The following is a 17,350-nucleotide window of genomic DNA, read 5'->3' as shown; positions in this document are numbered from 1 at the left end:
AGGAGATCCGCCCGCCTGTGTAAACAGAGCGGGCGGATCTCCTAAGTGACAAGGACTGACAGATCGGAGTGTTCAGCATAGCTGAACATCCGATCTGTCCTTCTGTCACTCAGTCACCTCCCCCCACACACGTCAGTAAGTACCAGGCATACATTAACCCCTCCCTCTACAATAAAATTAACCCCTTCACTGCCAGTGTCATTTTTACAGTAACAGTGCATATATATAGCACTGATTACTGCAGTAATGTCACTGGTACCACCAAAAGTGTCAAAAATGTCAGTCAAGGGTCCGATCTGTCCGCCGCAATGTCGCAGTCCCGAAAAAAAATCGCAGATCGCCGCCATTACTCGTTAAAAAAACCCACCAAAAATGACAGAAATCTTTCCCTTAGTTAGTAAACGTAATAACTTTTGCGCAAACCAATCAAAATACGCTTATCATGATTTTTTTTACCAAACATATGTAGCAGAAAACAAATTGGCCAAAAATTAAAAAAAAATTAGATTTTTACATTTTTTGGGGGGAATTTCATATAAAAAAATGTTAAAAATATTGTTATTTTTTCAAAATAAACGCTATTTTTTTGTTTATAGCACAAAAAGTAAAAATTGCACAGGTGATCAAATACCACCAAAAGAAAGCTCTATTTGTGGGAAAAAAAGGACGTAAATTTCGGCGTCGCACGACCGCGCAATTGTCAATTAAAGTCGCACAGCGCCGAATCGCAAAAAGTGGCCTGGACGTAAGACAGCAAAATCCTCCGGTGGTAAAGTGGTTAAAATGCTAGTTTCTCAGTTGACATGCACACCCACTGGAGCCCATTTGCTCCCATTTGTGAATGTACATGGACAGGAGAAGGCATCTGTAAGAACATCCCCCAGCAGTCAGTAGATACTAATAGGCCTTATTTGTACAGGCAGTAAAGGGGTGATTTTAACAGGCAGTTGATCTGCGTTTTTACTGTTTCCAAGCCACCCACCCAAAATCTACCATGGAAGCTGGATGGGTTGCTGGCGCTGTGAAAAATAACCACTGTAGCCACTGTTAGTTTTCTGCTTCATTTGGATACCCACAGTGTGGGAGTAGGTTAGGGTGTAGGCAGGTGCCTAAATGTCATTTGTGTTGCATTTAATAGTTACTGTTGAGTAATATATGGGTTGAAACGCTGTGCTTGTCTGCTATTTGGCCTATGGTGTTTCCCATAGCAGTGGTAGTTAAGCAGGAAGGGTCTGGGCCAGAGGTAGCTGTTGGTTGGTCATGGGAGTGGGAAGGACCATACAAAAAGAGATGTAGTTTTGAACCTAAGTGGGGATACTTGGCCGAACTCAGAAACAGGACTGTTAGCTAGCCATGTTACTATCAGTTAGGAACCATTACAAGTGAAATTTATGAGACACCAAAGTATAGCCTAAAGTTAGCTTATTATTTAAAGAGGAGCACCTTCATGTCTATAATCTGTTGCATTGCCATAAAAATCATGAACAACTGTGATATGGGTATAGCTAAGAATTGTACATTTCTGCCATTTATCCAGTAAAAGAAGTTGCTGGTTAAAAAAATCTTCTTTTCTAATTTACTGTGAACATAGAGTGAGATTCTACAGTGAATGGGAACGGGGAACAAAGTGCTAACCTTCATTTTAGCCTTCTGGGTGATAGAGAATACGATTTAAAAGGAAGGAGGAACAGCCAATTTGGGCATAGAGACGGTGGTGGCTGGTGCCGGAGGTTCTTTTAGGAGAGGTGGATTAGTGTCTGTAAGGTCTACCCTTCTAAGCAGCTGGGACCCTATGTTAGAGTCCACTGTATAACAGAACCCTCCTATGGGCTGGACCTCGACCACGTGTAAGCAAGGCCTCATGAGGTTTATATCAGCTTTCCTTTAAGCCTTCAAACTGAAGTCTAATGTGTGTAAAGAACTGATGGAGGAAAATCAGTGTTTAGTGCTTTTCCCCCTCAAAATGACTTTTTGTCAGTGCTGTGACAGGTGTCAGTGGCAGGTTATAAAGACATTATTCTTCTGGTAGGGGGCCTGGTGTGGTAGTTCAGCCTCTTGCCTTGAGGAGCGCTATCTCAAAAGAGCAATTCCATCATGTTACCACTTCACCTAAATAACCAATTTAAACTTTTAGCACACAGTTCCCCTATGCCTATGGAGAGGTAACTGAGAAGGAGGGAAAAGGGTAGGTTTACCTTTTTTTAGTATTTCTTCTGCCAGCTTCTTGGAACTGTTTCACACCATCAATCATATAAACTAAAAGGACTTTGGAGATCTCAGGGTGTCCCAGTAATCTGGGTGCCTCCTCCAAGAGAAGTGCTCCGGAGGCATTGTGTGGTCTTTAAGCTCATAATAAATTGTAAGAGAAAAATGTACTTTCCGACAGATATTACCTTTCTGCTTGAAAAGCCAAAGTGTATTGACTCCTCCCACTTTTTCGGTACACCGATTAAGCCGTGCCCACACACAGGTTATTATACTCTGCACATCATCATTGTTATTTATACTTTTCAAATGACTTATTCAGTAAGGTCATTAACCACTTCAGGTCTGCCCTGTAGCAGTTGTACTGCAACAGAGCAATACCCGTGGGCCAAATCACCTATAAATAAACGTGATCTGACACTGACACTACCGGATAGGGGGTGCACATGTAATCACAGTGTGGAAGCTGATCGGCAGGTGCACGGTCCCTGATGTCCACCGGCACCCGCTGATCGTTTGGCAGAGGCAGAATGGTGATCTGCCTATGTATAAAAGGCAGATTGCTGTTCTGACAGGAGGGAAGGGATGGAATTTGTGTCCCTACAAAGCAGGGAACAAATTCCATCTCTTCCCCTGGTAAAAGCACCTCCCACAGTATACATAAACACTGTCTAGCACACAGTTAACCCTTTGATCGCCTCTGATGTAAACCCCGTCCTAGCCAGTTTAATTAGTACAGTGACAGTGCATTTTTAGCACTGATTACTGTATTAGTTTCACTGGTCCCCAAAAAGTGTCAAAAGTGTCAGTTAGTGTCAGAATGTCTGCCGCAATATTGGAGTCCAGCTATAAGTTGCTGGTAACTCGTCTAGTTTGTAGACACTATAACTATTGAACAAACCAATCAATATACGCTTATTGGGATTTTTTTTTTTAACAAAAATATGTAGCAGAATACATATTGGCCTAAACTTATGAAGAAATTCGATTTTTTTCAATTTTTTTATTGGTCAGGTTTTATAGCAGAAATTTAAAAATATTGTGTTTTTTTTTTTTTCAAAATTGTCAGTCTTTTTTTGTTTATAACGAAAAAAAGAAAAAATGCAGAGGTGATCAAATACCACCAAAAGAAAGCTCTATTTGTGGGAAAAAAAGGACATACATTTTATTTAGATACAGTGTTGCATGAATACGCAATTGTCAGTTAAAAAATGCAGTGCCGTATCGGAAAAAATGGCCTGGTCATGAAGGTAGGTAAATCTTCTGGAGGTCAAGTGGTTAAATGTATGGCAAGTATGGCAAACTTTACCTGGGTAAGTATATGTGTACTAAGCTGGAAATCACTGTAGTAGGCACCACTACTACAGTGATTTCCACTAGCTTTTGAGGTTCTGTCCTAAACGGCTGCCCTGCTGCATTTTGAAAACTTTAGGTCACTTGTGGGCACAGCATGGGTGCCATTCAGGGAACCCTTTGCCTTTTCTCAATGACTGCAATGTTTTCTCTGATTGCAGGAGGTGGAGAGATGGGCAGTGATGTCACGATCTCCACCTCATTCAAGAGAACAGTTTGAATTAACTGGGAAAATGCAAGCCTGTGCTGAGCTAGTGCCCTTCTGTGATCAGTAAGCAGCATGGCAGCCGCTCAGCACAGGAATTTGGAAGCTAGCAGAAATCCTTGTAGTAAAGGTGCTTACTACAGTGATTCACAGCTTTCAAGGGGATCCCACAGGTATGGCACATACCTATTTACATTGGTACAAGCTGGTCCAATGCAACTATGTAAAAATTGCCATACCTAAACTTTACCTTTAAAATCACTAATCAATGTTTGCATGTTGTTTAACCACTTGCCGACTGCCGCACGACTATTTACGTCGGCAGTCAGCCCCTCACAGGCAGAGCGACGTAGGGATATGTCGCTAGCCTGTAAGGGTGTGGAGAGCGAGTGCGCGCCGCCGGAGGCGCGCTCCCACTCCCGCTCGGTCACGGACTCCCCCGCGCGTGTGCCTGGCGGACCCGATGTCTGCCGGGCACTTGCGATCGTCCGTGACAGCGGGAGAAAGGCAGGCAGCTAGTGTAAACAAAGCCGCCTGTCAGTTCTCCCTGTGTAAGAATGATGATCAAACGGTTCTACTATGTAGGACCGTTGATCACTGTTCTTACACACACAGCCACAGCCAATCACAGTTAGAAACACGCCCCTAGGACACATTTAACCCCTCCCTCTCCAATACAGTTAACTCCTTCACTGCCAGTGTCATTTTTACAGTAACAGTGCATATATATAGCACTGATTACTGTAGTAATGTCACTGGTAACCCCAAAAGTGTCAAAAATGTCAGTCAAGGGTCCGATCTCTCCGCCCCAATGTCGCAGTCCCGCAAAAAAAAATCGCAGATCGCCGCCATTACGCGTTAAAAAAAAACAACAAAAATTACAAAAATCTTTCCCTTTGTTAGTAAACGCAATAACTTTTGCGCAAACCAAACAAAATACGCTTTTTGCGATTTTTTTTTACCAAACATATGGTAAAAAAAAATTGGCCTAAAATGTTAAAAAATTTTGATTTTTACATTTTTTTGGGGGAATTTCATATGAAAAATGTGAAAAATATTGTTATTTTTGCAAAATTGACGCTCTTTTTTTGTTTATAGCACATGATCAAAAAATCGCACAGGTGATCAAATACCACCAAAAGAAAGCTCTGTTTGTGGGAAAAAAAGGATGCCAAATTCGTTTAGGTACAGCGTCGCACGACCGCGCAATTGTCCGTTAAAGTCACACAGTGCCGAATCGCAAAATAGGCCCTGGTCAGGAAGGGGGTAAAATCTTCCGGGGCTTAAGTGGTTAATGCAAACCCTCCAAAATATTGTCTTCAACTACAGAAAAGGCATACCAACCAATTAGAAGTCATCTTTCATTGTTAATACTACTACTACTACTACTCAAACTGATGAAAACTGGCATGTGATTAGGAGCTGTAGGTTATTGCGTCCTTCTCTATGGACTGTTTTATTAGAAATCCTCAAATTATCGTTACATAGCATTTGTTTGGAAGATGTCCAGATACAACAAGAGCAGGCTCCTATAAACTCTGGTTTACAGGGACAAAAACTAGTATGAAAAACCACTGCCACTAAAAAACAATTTGCCAGCATATGTCTCTATATCAGTTAACTTGGTTGCTGTCATCCCCCAAATCACAGAGGCATATAATTTGAGGTCATACATCACTGTTTTCAATTGTATCCCACAACCTTAGTTTGTTCTGCATACTCTCACACTCGGTCAGGGGGAGGCTGCCAGAGCTGACTGGAGCTGTGCATATCCCTGATTTATTTCAGTAATAATGCTCCAACATCATTTCACTTTATGCTGTTCCTGTACCTCCTATAAATATGTAACGTTCCCGGGCGCTCGCACAGAAATAGAATAACCTCATGGCCCTTCCCAAGAAGACATAGGTTTGGACCAATGCCAGAATAGCCGTGCCTTCAGAAAGGTCTCCTTGGTGCTGCAGGGTTAATAAAAAAAATTATAATTTTAACCCATTAAGTGCTATAGCAGGGAAGGCACACTTAACCTGGAATGGAAGCTTGAAATCAATGGAGATATATCAAAAGCTTGTCACTGCACATCTGTGTACATTATTGTGTATTGTAGCATATTTTTAACATGTGTTACAATGCACTTTGTATTAAATGTCAACGCATGTCTTAATGCGCATCTCATTTCAATAAAAAAGGTGTAAATAGGCCATTAGTATAACTCTTAAATGTCAGTTTGAAATGATTAGCTTTTTATATTGGAATATTCAGGACTTTACCTATCACATTATTATTCATTATATATTCACTGGTATTTTTAAATGATACTTTTATGAATTCTGTTTATTTGTCCATCTATCCATCTTTTTTTTTATTTTGCCTTTGTACTGATTTAATTATTACATATGTATTGCATGCAAGTGTATTGTATCTGTGTCCATGCCAAATGGAACAAAAAGTATCTGTATAGTTTTATCTTGTCACTAGAGATGGATTGGGTACAAATGTCACTTAATTCAATTTTCTCTTTCCTAACACTAGTAGGTGTTTTATTGGCAATAATAATTTGAATTTCTTTTAATGTACCTCTAAGGGAATTCAAAAGAAAATCAATAAAAAGCAAGCAGTGAAAACAGCTGTAACATACATCACATTTAACAAGGGGAATTTCATGCCAAGATTTGCTTGCAATAATAAGCATGGTTTTATACGTTAGCTAAGGCTGAACTATCAAATGATCAGGACATTTTCAAATCTTTTACATATATTTATATGTGAAAACACGATGCACATTCAATAAATATGCAAAGCCCAAACGTGTGTATCAATGGTGATGGTGAATACAAAGGGGAATGGATTAACTTACCTTAGCTGTAAACATAATAAATATATATGAGATAAATAGGGGCCCATTCACCAGTATGCATAAGTTATGCTCTGCCCACTGGTGCGTGTTGTGTAGGGGCAGTGCAAAACACTGTTACCGCGCATCACAGTGTTTACATTTTCTTCTTTTTCTTTTTAACTTTATTGAAATATCACAAAATTTCATTTCATTCAACTTTAGTGCATTGCAACATGCTGCCCAAAAATGCATCCTGTCCTACTTTTTGCAGTGTAAACCAATACAATGTGTTGGTGTGAACATAAGGTAAATTGCCTTGTCTATGTGTTGGGACTGTGTTGGGCAGCATTAAAAGGGCGTGAATTGGCCCTAAATTTAGAAAAATAGGTGACTTTATATTTCCAGCAAAGGGGTAGCACTCTAAGCACTGCTTATGAGGACAAAATATTTTAAAATAAAAATTTATGATGAAGTCAATCCTAATATTCATATTGTGAATTTGCCTGCTTGTTACGCATTTTCTTTTTGCAATAAACACTTCTTAATGCATAGCTGTCATACTCCTACCAGGGTTGCAGCCTGGGATTTTGTGGTCATATACAGTAGTATTTTTCATAAGGGAAATCTGTCAGGAGAGAAAAACAGGAGCTGATAGCCTTCTTCTGAAAAATCGAAATCCCTGTCTATCTCTGGTTTTAATACTTCCTGAGTCACATACCTAAAACAAGTATGCAGCAAGCGAAGATCATATCAAGTTGGAACTCTAGATAGGCATCTCCAACTTTCCTAATGCATATTTCTCCCAAGTCAGTGACTCAGAAAGTATTAAAGCTTATATCCAGTCAAAACTTTTTATTTTTAATTATTGGATAGAATGGAGGAGGATTAGAACCCATGTAATGTTTTACTACTATACAGGACTCCATTAATATATATTTATCTAGGGTTTTAGCCTCCCCATACTCTACTGAAAAAAATAGCATTTCTATTTCTTTTTATGCTGCTGTTGATTTACCCTCACTTCCTGCCTTGTGAAACTGATGTCATCTGGACAGGAAGTGAGTGGAAATCTCTCTAATAGAGTTCTGAAATGCAATAGACCACAGGTGTTCTAATCTCTTCATGTTCAGTTCAAAACTAAGAAAAAAAAAAAAAAGTTTGGCTTTACATACACTTTAAAGGCCCATTTACACCACAATGTAGTACAGGAAAGGCACAATCAGTATGTCTCCCACAAATATCAAAGGTTCCTGCGAGCTACTACGAACAATACTACTTCAATCAAGCCAGCTGCAAGCACTGATCACCATCTCATTCTAAAGTGTATAGCGCCATAATTAAACAAACCTAAGTGCTGCACTAAATAGTATCATATAAAACAATCAAAGAAATATATAAAAAAATAAATTATAACAACTGTTAGAACCTCAATTGTGGCAAGTGTGCTATACTAGATGTAACATGTGAATTAATAATGCTTGTGATATAATTAAATACTTCTTTAAAAAAAAAAAAAAAAAAAGTCCACAACTATGCAAATTTTTAATAAATATATTGTGATGATCCTCCCCGCCACCGAAATCCATGTTGTACAGGGTGCTCACTCTTCCTTCTCCTTTTGCGCAGTTAAATTAACACTTCTATGTGCCGCCACAATGAGTGCTCCCCCCCTTATAGTTGGGTTCTAAAATCAAATGATGTGACCTCGCACCTAAGCTTGCTCTAACAACACCTTTTTACCTCTCTACAGCCTGGGGATGAGTATCTGGTTAGCCCCAATACGTATTGCTTATCTCCTCACTCCACTCCTCCACAGTACCGTTGCAATGTCACATACGAAGAAAGAATTCAATAGCGCTTATACCCTTAAAAGCATATCTTCATTAAAAACAATAGTGTGGGTACTCACATTTTGCTGGTGCTTCCAGCGCACCAGACTAAACATGCAAAATATCCTCCAGCAGTGGTTTCATTCGGGCCTGCATCCGTCAGTCCACACTCCTGGAAGCTGGTTCTATCTAGCCGCCGGGAATTGCCCCACCAATGGAATTTTCCCCTGATGAAGACAAGTGACCCTGTGTCGATACGCGTAGGGGAGGGGCAAGGACAGTGACGGCACCCGGTGGCTAGGTAGAACCAGCTTCCAGGAGTGTTTTGATGGCTTACAGGCACCAATGAAACCACTGTTGGAGGATATTTCGCATGTTTAGTCTGGTGCGCTGGAAGCACCAGCAAAATGTGAGTACCCACACTATTGTTTTTAATAAAGATATGCTTTTAAGGGTATAAGCACTATTGAATTCTTTCTTCTTATGTGACATTGCAACAGTATTCTGGAGAAGTGGAGTGAGGAGACAAGCAATATGTATTGGGGCTGCATACTCTTCCCCAGGCCAGAGAGAGGTAAAAAGGCGTTCTTAGACCAAGCTTAGGTGTGAGGTCACAACATTTGAGGTGAGAACCTAACTATAAGGGGGGGAGCACTCGTTGTGGGGGCATATGGATGTGTTCATATAACTGCACGAAAGGAGAAGAAAGAGTGAGCACCCTGTACAACACAGATGTCGGTGGCGGGGAGGATCATCACAATATATTTACATAAAATTTGCATAGTTGTGGACTTTATGTTTTTTTTTTTTAAAGAAGTATTTAATTATATCACAAGTATTATTAATTCACATGTTACCTCTAGTATAGCACACTTGCCATAATTGAGGTTCTAACGGTTGTTATCATTTATTTATATATGTCTTTGATTGTTCTGCATGTTTCCCACATCGCACATAAAAGCGCTGCCCTTGCAAGATCTGTGCGGGTGTCAACTACTTGATAATGGCAACCAAAATGCACCTTGCAATTGCAGCGCATTTATGGCCATCAAACCGCATGGTACCACAATACCATGCAGTTTGGTGAGGCGTGATCTGAAAAAGTAGGGTTAGCACTACTTTTTCCATGATCCAGTACATTTGGCAACCCATTGAAATGAATGGAACACACTCATTCCAGTGTGAACTGGCTCTACAGCCAGAAATAGCCAGCTAATGATGTTTTTAGAAATAGCTTAGTAAATGTTCTTTCCTGGTGCCAACATGGTAGCATACATGTGGAAGTATGCTGCCATGGATTGGCACCAAAAAAAAGAATATTACAGTAAGTATTTAAAACAATTTTCAGTTTTCTTGGCACAACATACTACCACATATATGCTAACATGGACTGGCACCAGGAAAGGAAAATTCTGTTAGTATTTGATACAATTTTCTGTTTTCATCACTGGCTTACTTTATGTAATGAGCCACAGGTGATACCAGACGATTCATCCAGCACTGCAGTGTTTTAGAAGACACTCGTACCTGCCAGGACCTGATCAGCAGTATTATGCTCCAAGAAATGTGTCTTGATTGACTGGGTTCAGAGCCCATTTAGACCTCTCCAAGCAAGCACTTAAGTATTTGCTAAAGAATTGGTCTGGTGTGTGAATGTGTGTCTTCAGTGCAGCTGGATCCTTTTTTTTGGACCTTGTTCATGGTATTGTCTCTAATCCTATCATGGCCTGATGTGTTTACCTCACTTCTCCTGAGGTCGCTTTTCTAGGATGATGCACATATGTTACTGTTCTCACATATGATGTTACTTTTTTACCTTGTTGTGCATGTCAGCTGCTATTTCTGACTCTACAACAGCTATATTGATGCTGATAATGTGTGCTGAATATATTTTTCAGATGTGATAACTACGTGCTGAAAAATAGAATGAAGTATAGACTTCCTTCAAATAGTATGGGTCATAAAAGGTAACTTGTATACAAGTATTGGGTGTTAAAATAATCTTATTTAACATATCATCCCTCTGGAAGGCTATGTTCCATTGCATTTGCCAAACCCAGTGGAGTATACGCTAATATCTCAATTGATCTTAAAGGCCACAATTTGGTTCCCACTTAGCAGGTTTAATATCAGACCTACATTTACAAATGCCAGATAATACAGATCAATTTCTGCTTTTAATCTGTGCCACTTTACCTGACTTTAGCTCTGCATAGACTATTTGACATAGTCCCACACCTGTCTCAGCATAAATCATTGGCCTAAAATCCACTACAAGGACTTCTTTTGCAAAAAACAAACACTCCAATTCTCAGGAGATAGAAAAAAAAACTTTTGCTTGATCCTGGCCCATGTGCCTGTCCACATAACTCAGCCGCCTGTCCTAACTTGGCATAAGGCTGAGCTTGGCACTGTTTATTCACTTGATCGACTTCTAAGCTGCCTTCATGCACTCTCAAATGGTCACAGTCTATAACATAGATAAGATATATTTTCAGCACACCTACAAGTTTGATTCTACAGTACAAAACTCTTCTTTTATATATTATCAAACAGAAAGTCAATGTTTCAGGATCAAGCAGGAAATCTTCAGCATGATGAAGTTGTCTTTCTATGTGCTCATACAATAAAAAAGAGCTTTGCATTTAAAAGTAGCTCGTCAATGTGCCGAGGGCATATCTTCCCTGTGTCTGGTAAGATCCTATCTTCTGGCCATCCTTCATTTTGGTGAGGTCCAGTCTGTTAGCTAGTCTACATCTGCTGAGTTCCTGTTTGCAACCCAGCCTGTTTCTGCCAAGGTCCCGTATATTGTCTAGTCTCACCTTTCTGAAGATTTGTCTGTTCCTGCCTGCCAGGCCTCTCTCTGCTAGAGCGTATTTTCTTAACCGGGTTGCTTTTCTCCTAAAGTTCTTTCTACAGTTCTTCCTCTGAGGTATGGTCTGCTACTCAACAATCACTTTTCAAGATCTGTCCTGAAGCTGCTAGTTTCTAAACATCAATTAAAGCCAGCACTTTGAAAATTGGTCCCAAAGTCAGTCGCTACTGAACTTGCCTCACTGCCAATGATAAATTATATTGCCTATAATTCCAGTGAGTGTCTGTAGGTTGCAAACCTTTAGAAAATAAAAAAAATCCTACTGGGCTTCTGGTGCCTTGGGAACTTGGAACACCTACTAGGTGCTTTAGTAAGACCTTAAAAAAATTACTTTTTTACCACTGTAATTTGTGATTAGCTCAGCTTTCACAGCTAAATATATATATCCGATTGCATCTGTCATTCCTAGTGGGGTATACTCTGATATCTCAATGGATCTAAAAAGGCCACAATTCTGTAAACATTGTGGAAGATCCCACACATGTTACAACTGATCTAACTTCAGACCTACATTTGCAATTGCCATATGGTCCAGAACCATTTCGCTTTTTATGTGTGCCACTTCACCTGAATTGAGATCCGCATGCCAACATGCATCGCTGCCAAATTGTACATTAAGTTCCAGAATTGTCTTTCCCTGTTACACCTGATTTAGTTTAAAACCAGAACCATGCTGCATGATACAACTCCAGACTTGCCTTCACTTGTACCACCTGATTCTCCTAAAGACCTGTCCTACTTAGTGCCACCTGGACCTGACCTACCTCTACTAAGGGATCCAACATATTTTCTGCCTCCTTCTCTATCACATGATCTACTGCCAAACCTACCTCCTTCTAAAATTATCCAATCCTGGACTTGCATATAGGGTTATGCAGAATTGCTTCCACTTGTATTACTGATTTCTCTCCAGCTTTGCCTGTGCAATTTAACGTCTGCCAAAATCAGCTGCCACCTATATCTACTCATTCAACTGCTGATCAGCACCCATTTCTGTCTTCTGATCTGGTTCAGCTTTTTGTTGAAAAACTGTGATGTTAAAAATAAGAAAAGGGACCTACTCACCAGCTGTGATTAAGGCTTCTGACTCTTTGTTCACATGTTCAACATATGCAAGGAGCCAAACTTCAGATGATACAAGTATCACTGTGATTTTATGAAGAGACTAGTTCATACTAGAACCTTTTTAAACCTTACAAACTCTGGTTCTTAGTCTACATTGACTGGAATATCAGTCTGTTAAACCCATTCAATTCCATAGCAAATTGCAATTCTAGTATTCATGTACGTGGTCACTGGAAGTGTATTTCCAGTGCTGCTGACTATTCACCTGGATTCATTTTGAACCTTAATTTCTGTTTTGTTTCTGGCAACAGCATACTACTCAAGAGGCTTATTTAACTATCCTGGAGACTGATCTGTCTTGACTGGACTCTTTACTTATGCTGCCTAACAAAGCCTCAGCCTTCTTACAAAACGAAACATCACAGCTGCCTTGACCAGCCCATTTATCTGATCAGGTACTTCAGGCATCATCGCTTGCTTTATATAACATTGACCCTATTTCCATTGTTTTGTGTTTTATAAACATTTCCTTTTTAGATTTTCAACCTGTAGCTCAGCTGGAAGACAGTATATAAATGTTACACTTTGCTAGTTATGGGAGTGAGTAAATATATGGGGGTCTGATAAATGTGTTCTCTATATACCATATATACTGTTACTTCTGCTTTGTCACTGTCATTTCATTTTAAGAGTTAATGTACACTTTTCTGTTAACTGTAGGAAACAAAGTTTGAGCCTGTGATGACACTCACCGCCTGATGAAAACCAACCACCTACCTTTCTGCTTGATCAAAGAATAGACATTTGTGGTCAGAAGTTGAACCAATTTGAACCAATAACTGTCATGGTGGACTGCTGCTAGTTCCCTTTTTGTGTCAGTCACATGATGTTAATGCCCATTGAAGTATTAGCTTGCCATTCAGAAGATATGGACACTGATTGGATTGATTATACAATCATACCCAGATTACAACCTAAAACACGCCTATGTCTTATGCATATTCATTACTTTAAATTAGTTAGCCTAATGTCGTTAGACAATATACTTCTGCCTTTGCCCAGGTAACTTCAAACTGAGCTTTTTTAGAACTGTATCCTTCCACTGCAGTGAATAAATGCACTTTTTTTTCATCAATTTGGACTCACTATCTCATCTTGAAGGTCTTATTTGAAAACTCTGTAACCAAAAGTAACAGGAGAGCCACTACTACTGCATTTACTACCTTCAAAATGACATAGGGGTTGATTTGCTAAAACCAGAGAGTGCAAAACCTACTCTGCATAGAAACCAATCAGCTTGTAAGTTTGATTGGCTACCATGCACCAGATTTTGCAATCTCCAGTTTGAGTAAATCAACTCCATTGTTTGCTTGTGACAGTAGCACAAATCAATGAGCAATATCAAGAAAAAAACTTACATTTTTTCATATACCTGAAGGTATATAAGGTGGGAGAGATATACACTGTGATTAAAATTAAAGATGAAATAAAACAAATACTCCAAATGATGTTTATTCTATTTAATTAAAAAGTATGTGTCCTAATTTACCTAAACATGGCAAAAAATGCCTTTGTAATGAATGTGATTAGCTGAGAGCTCAGTCAGTTGGCATCAGGTTCTTTAGACAGTGATATTGGTATACAGAGGTCATCCATTAAAGAGCCTTATGAATAGCACGAATGTCATATTACTTTGCAGTACAAGTAAATAAAATAATGCTTTTGGCTGCTTCATCTCTTTCACACATGATGGCATGCCATTGGTCCTTTTACACTCTGACACAACAACTATAAAAGCAAAATAATTTGCACTTAGGTTACTAGGTGTTTTATATAAACCTGATGGGAAGTATGTTACCATGATCCAAACTTTTGCACATATTTTGTCTAGATTGTACTGATTCTTTTTTTTTATACATATATAATCATCTTTCCTCTGGCTGCAGAGCGTAGGGTGCAGCAGTAAAGGCATTAAGTAAGTCCTGAGTACTGATTCATTTAACGTGCAATACATTCACAAACAAAACATTGCTCCTTAAATATATTCCCCAAACATTAAATAGGACACTAAAGTCATAAATTAACTCTACTGAGACCTCTGGCTTCCATGGCGCTCTGCAATGGCATAATGGGAACCAAATACCAACTTGTCTTTATGCTTGGTAAATACACCCATTATACCCTCCGAAAAAATTTTTTTAGCATGGTGCATGTACACATGAATAGGTGAAAGTCTTTTTTCTTGCCCTGAGTTTATACACTTTATAATAGACCCTATTCTGTACCAATGGAAAATCATGTATATTTACTTTAAAATCAAAGAGTCAATAGAGCAGATAAACATTTGGCAACTGAGCCAATATCACAACAGATGTCCTCTTTGTATTTAGGTGTGCATTTATTGATTTTTTTTTTTTTTGGCCAATTATTTTCAGGCATCAAAGCTTGGCTCAGTCCTTGGAAAGTTTAGACTTGGCATGCATGGAGATTCGGCAAAATAGTATTTGTTGCACTTAATCGCCCTACATTCTAATAAGGAAATATTAGGTTATGTTTTTTAGAACCTATATCAATAACGAATGCAATGTATTTGGTTTTTGTAACTTGGGACTGTGTCTTAAGGACAGCTTACCTTGATATCTATTACCTTGATCAATCTACAAATAAATGTTACAAATACAATTAGACTTATGTAAGGCATAATGATAAAGTACAAAAAGCAGTAACTAGTGACAACTAATCAGATATTACCTGATTGATATTTAAAGCTATTTTGTGTTGTGCTGTGTCTTGTTTTATAAGCCAGTGCTAGCTTTCCTGCACAGTGTAAAACTTGTTAATTCTAATAAGTCCTTATATTGTTTCAACTACCTGTCAGAATGTAAAGGCCCAGACAATAAATGCATTCCTTTACAGAAACTTTGGAGTCTGACAACATATATAGCCTATTCGGATTTACACTATATTTTGTTATATTCCTGCCTAGACACTAAAAAAAACATATTTACCTAGCTGACAGCAAAACCATTATATTTTGGAAGAGCAATAGTTACAATTTACATGCTGTCTGTGAAAAGTACTGCATACTGATTTTTAGTTCTTTTGGAACACTAGCAAGGAACAAATTATAATGTAAGGCTTGTTATATAAGAAATAAATCATCTCCAATGGGATATATGAATCTATTTTGTCTATTAAATATATATGATTCATTTTTATACATTCTTCTTCATGTACCTTCAGCTACAGCTGCTGTGTTTGAAAGGCCAGTAAATAAAACAGCTTTCAGGGATGGGATGTATACCAGAATCCCAGGTTCAAGGTATCTATAACAGAACCAAGAAAACAGCAATACAAAAATGTCCCACTACTGTATTAACAAATAAAAACTATAATTGCCTGAAGACTAGCCTTAGCCAGCTAACCCGTGGAGCGTCAAAATGTTTTTTGAGACCACCTGAAGACTTGAATGCTCAGCTTCATTCTGCAGAGGCTTTCAGAGTAAGCTGCAGCTATATAATAGTAATGTATAGTTATGTGCCAAACTCCCAGTAAGTTCACTCAGCAGCCTGTTGGTGTTCTGTCTTTCCTTGTGCAAAAGTTTTCCAAGAGGTATTTCTGAGAGATTTCAATCATACTAGGTAATAGGTGCTAGAGAGTCATTGACCATTTAATCTCATGTCCTTAATGCTCACACACCTTCTTACAGAGTGCATGTGGTCAGATATTAAAAAAAATAAGGCAACACATTTCTACTCTGCACTGCAAACAGTTGCTGAACACGCTCTGCGGATTCTCTTACTTCTATTAAAAAGTAGATATGGTTTTGTTACTAATTCTTGAACTCAGTTTATATGTCTTTACTTGAAGATGGTTTATGTTTGAGTGATGTAAAACAACCACATTAACTTAATCATAGGCTTGGCTTTTTTATAAGAGAATGCTTGGTAATTTTGGATATTCAAACACAAGTGCGGTGTTCACTATATATATACAGTACTAATGATTAATTTTATGCATTCATTTGATGTATTGTGAGATTTAAAAGTGTAAGATTCAATAGCAACAAGTGTAAAATACATAAACCATACATCTATATAAAATTGGTAAGAAGTTGTCTATGTGAGTTCTAGTCTGATTCTTGCTATCTACAAATGGTTACTGTAAAAAAACCTACCCTTGGTTCATTTTTACTTAGACAGCTTAAATGATAACTTGAAACCCTACATTACTGTCAGATATAAAGAACAAATTGAAAAGCGAGTACTTACCCAGACACAGATGACAAGGCAGGCAGCCCTTGCTCCACAGCTGATGCTGAGGCTGATGCTGATGCTGCGCTGAGTCTGTGGAAGGCACTATTGTTCCATGCAGACTCCGCTCTGTATGAGCAGCCTCGCTCTACACCCTGCTGTACCTGTCACTACACAGCCTCTGAGAGCTGTGCTGCAGCATATAGGAGCCAGGGGATCATTGTAGAGATGTGAAGAGGAGGGGGACACACAGGCAAGGAGGGTGGGACAGTCTCTGCCTATAACTCTCTCAGTCCCTGCAGTCTGTACCCAGAACTAAAGCATATTACTCTTATTATTCCCATTATGCTAATTCCTGACTGTGGGCTCCAACCAGTCTTACATCATATCCCAGACTTGGGAAATAACTTATGTGTAAGAAAGAGTATCTTTTCAGAGAGAAGTAGTGTTAATGCACCCTGCAAACATCTGATCTCACTTGGATAGTGGTGGTTAATAGAAAACCATTAACAGAGCTCCCTTGGCTGTCACTAACCCGACAGTGTCTGCACTTTGATCATTTGTGATCTGCTTAACCCTTAAAGTGAGTGAGAAAAGCACCTGTGCTCAGATTATTGCCCAATCAGTTTTTGGAGGCTTTCAAACCTAAATATGCGTTATTTCCACATTTCTATTACAATATACAAATTAAAAAAATGTCTTTATATAGGCATATTCATTCTTGTATAA

The 17,350-nt window shown here is 38.9% G+C and overlaps 1 protein-coding gene across 1 annotated transcript in view; it reads right to left on the bottom strand.

Annotated features, from left to right (window-relative positions):
• The window catches only part of ECEL1 (endothelin converting enzyme like 1), a 193,558-nt gene extending 176,644 nt beyond the window's left edge, over positions 1-16,914 (bottom strand). The window contains exon 1 of the mRNA XM_082252142.1: positions 16,640-16,914. The gene's annotated coding sequence lies outside the window, so the exon portion shown is untranslated. The remainder of the gene's footprint in view (positions 1-16,639) is intronic.
• Between the last annotated feature and the right edge of the window lie 436 nt (positions 16,915-17,350).

This window comes from Pelophylax lessonae (genome assembly GCF_965119305.1).
Source record: "Pelophylax lessonae genome assembly, chromosome: 3".
Taxonomy (NCBI): domain Eukaryota; kingdom Metazoa; phylum Chordata; class Amphibia; order Anura; family Ranidae; genus Pelophylax; species Pelophylax lessonae.
This window is presented reverse-complemented; position numbering and strand designations above follow the sequence as displayed.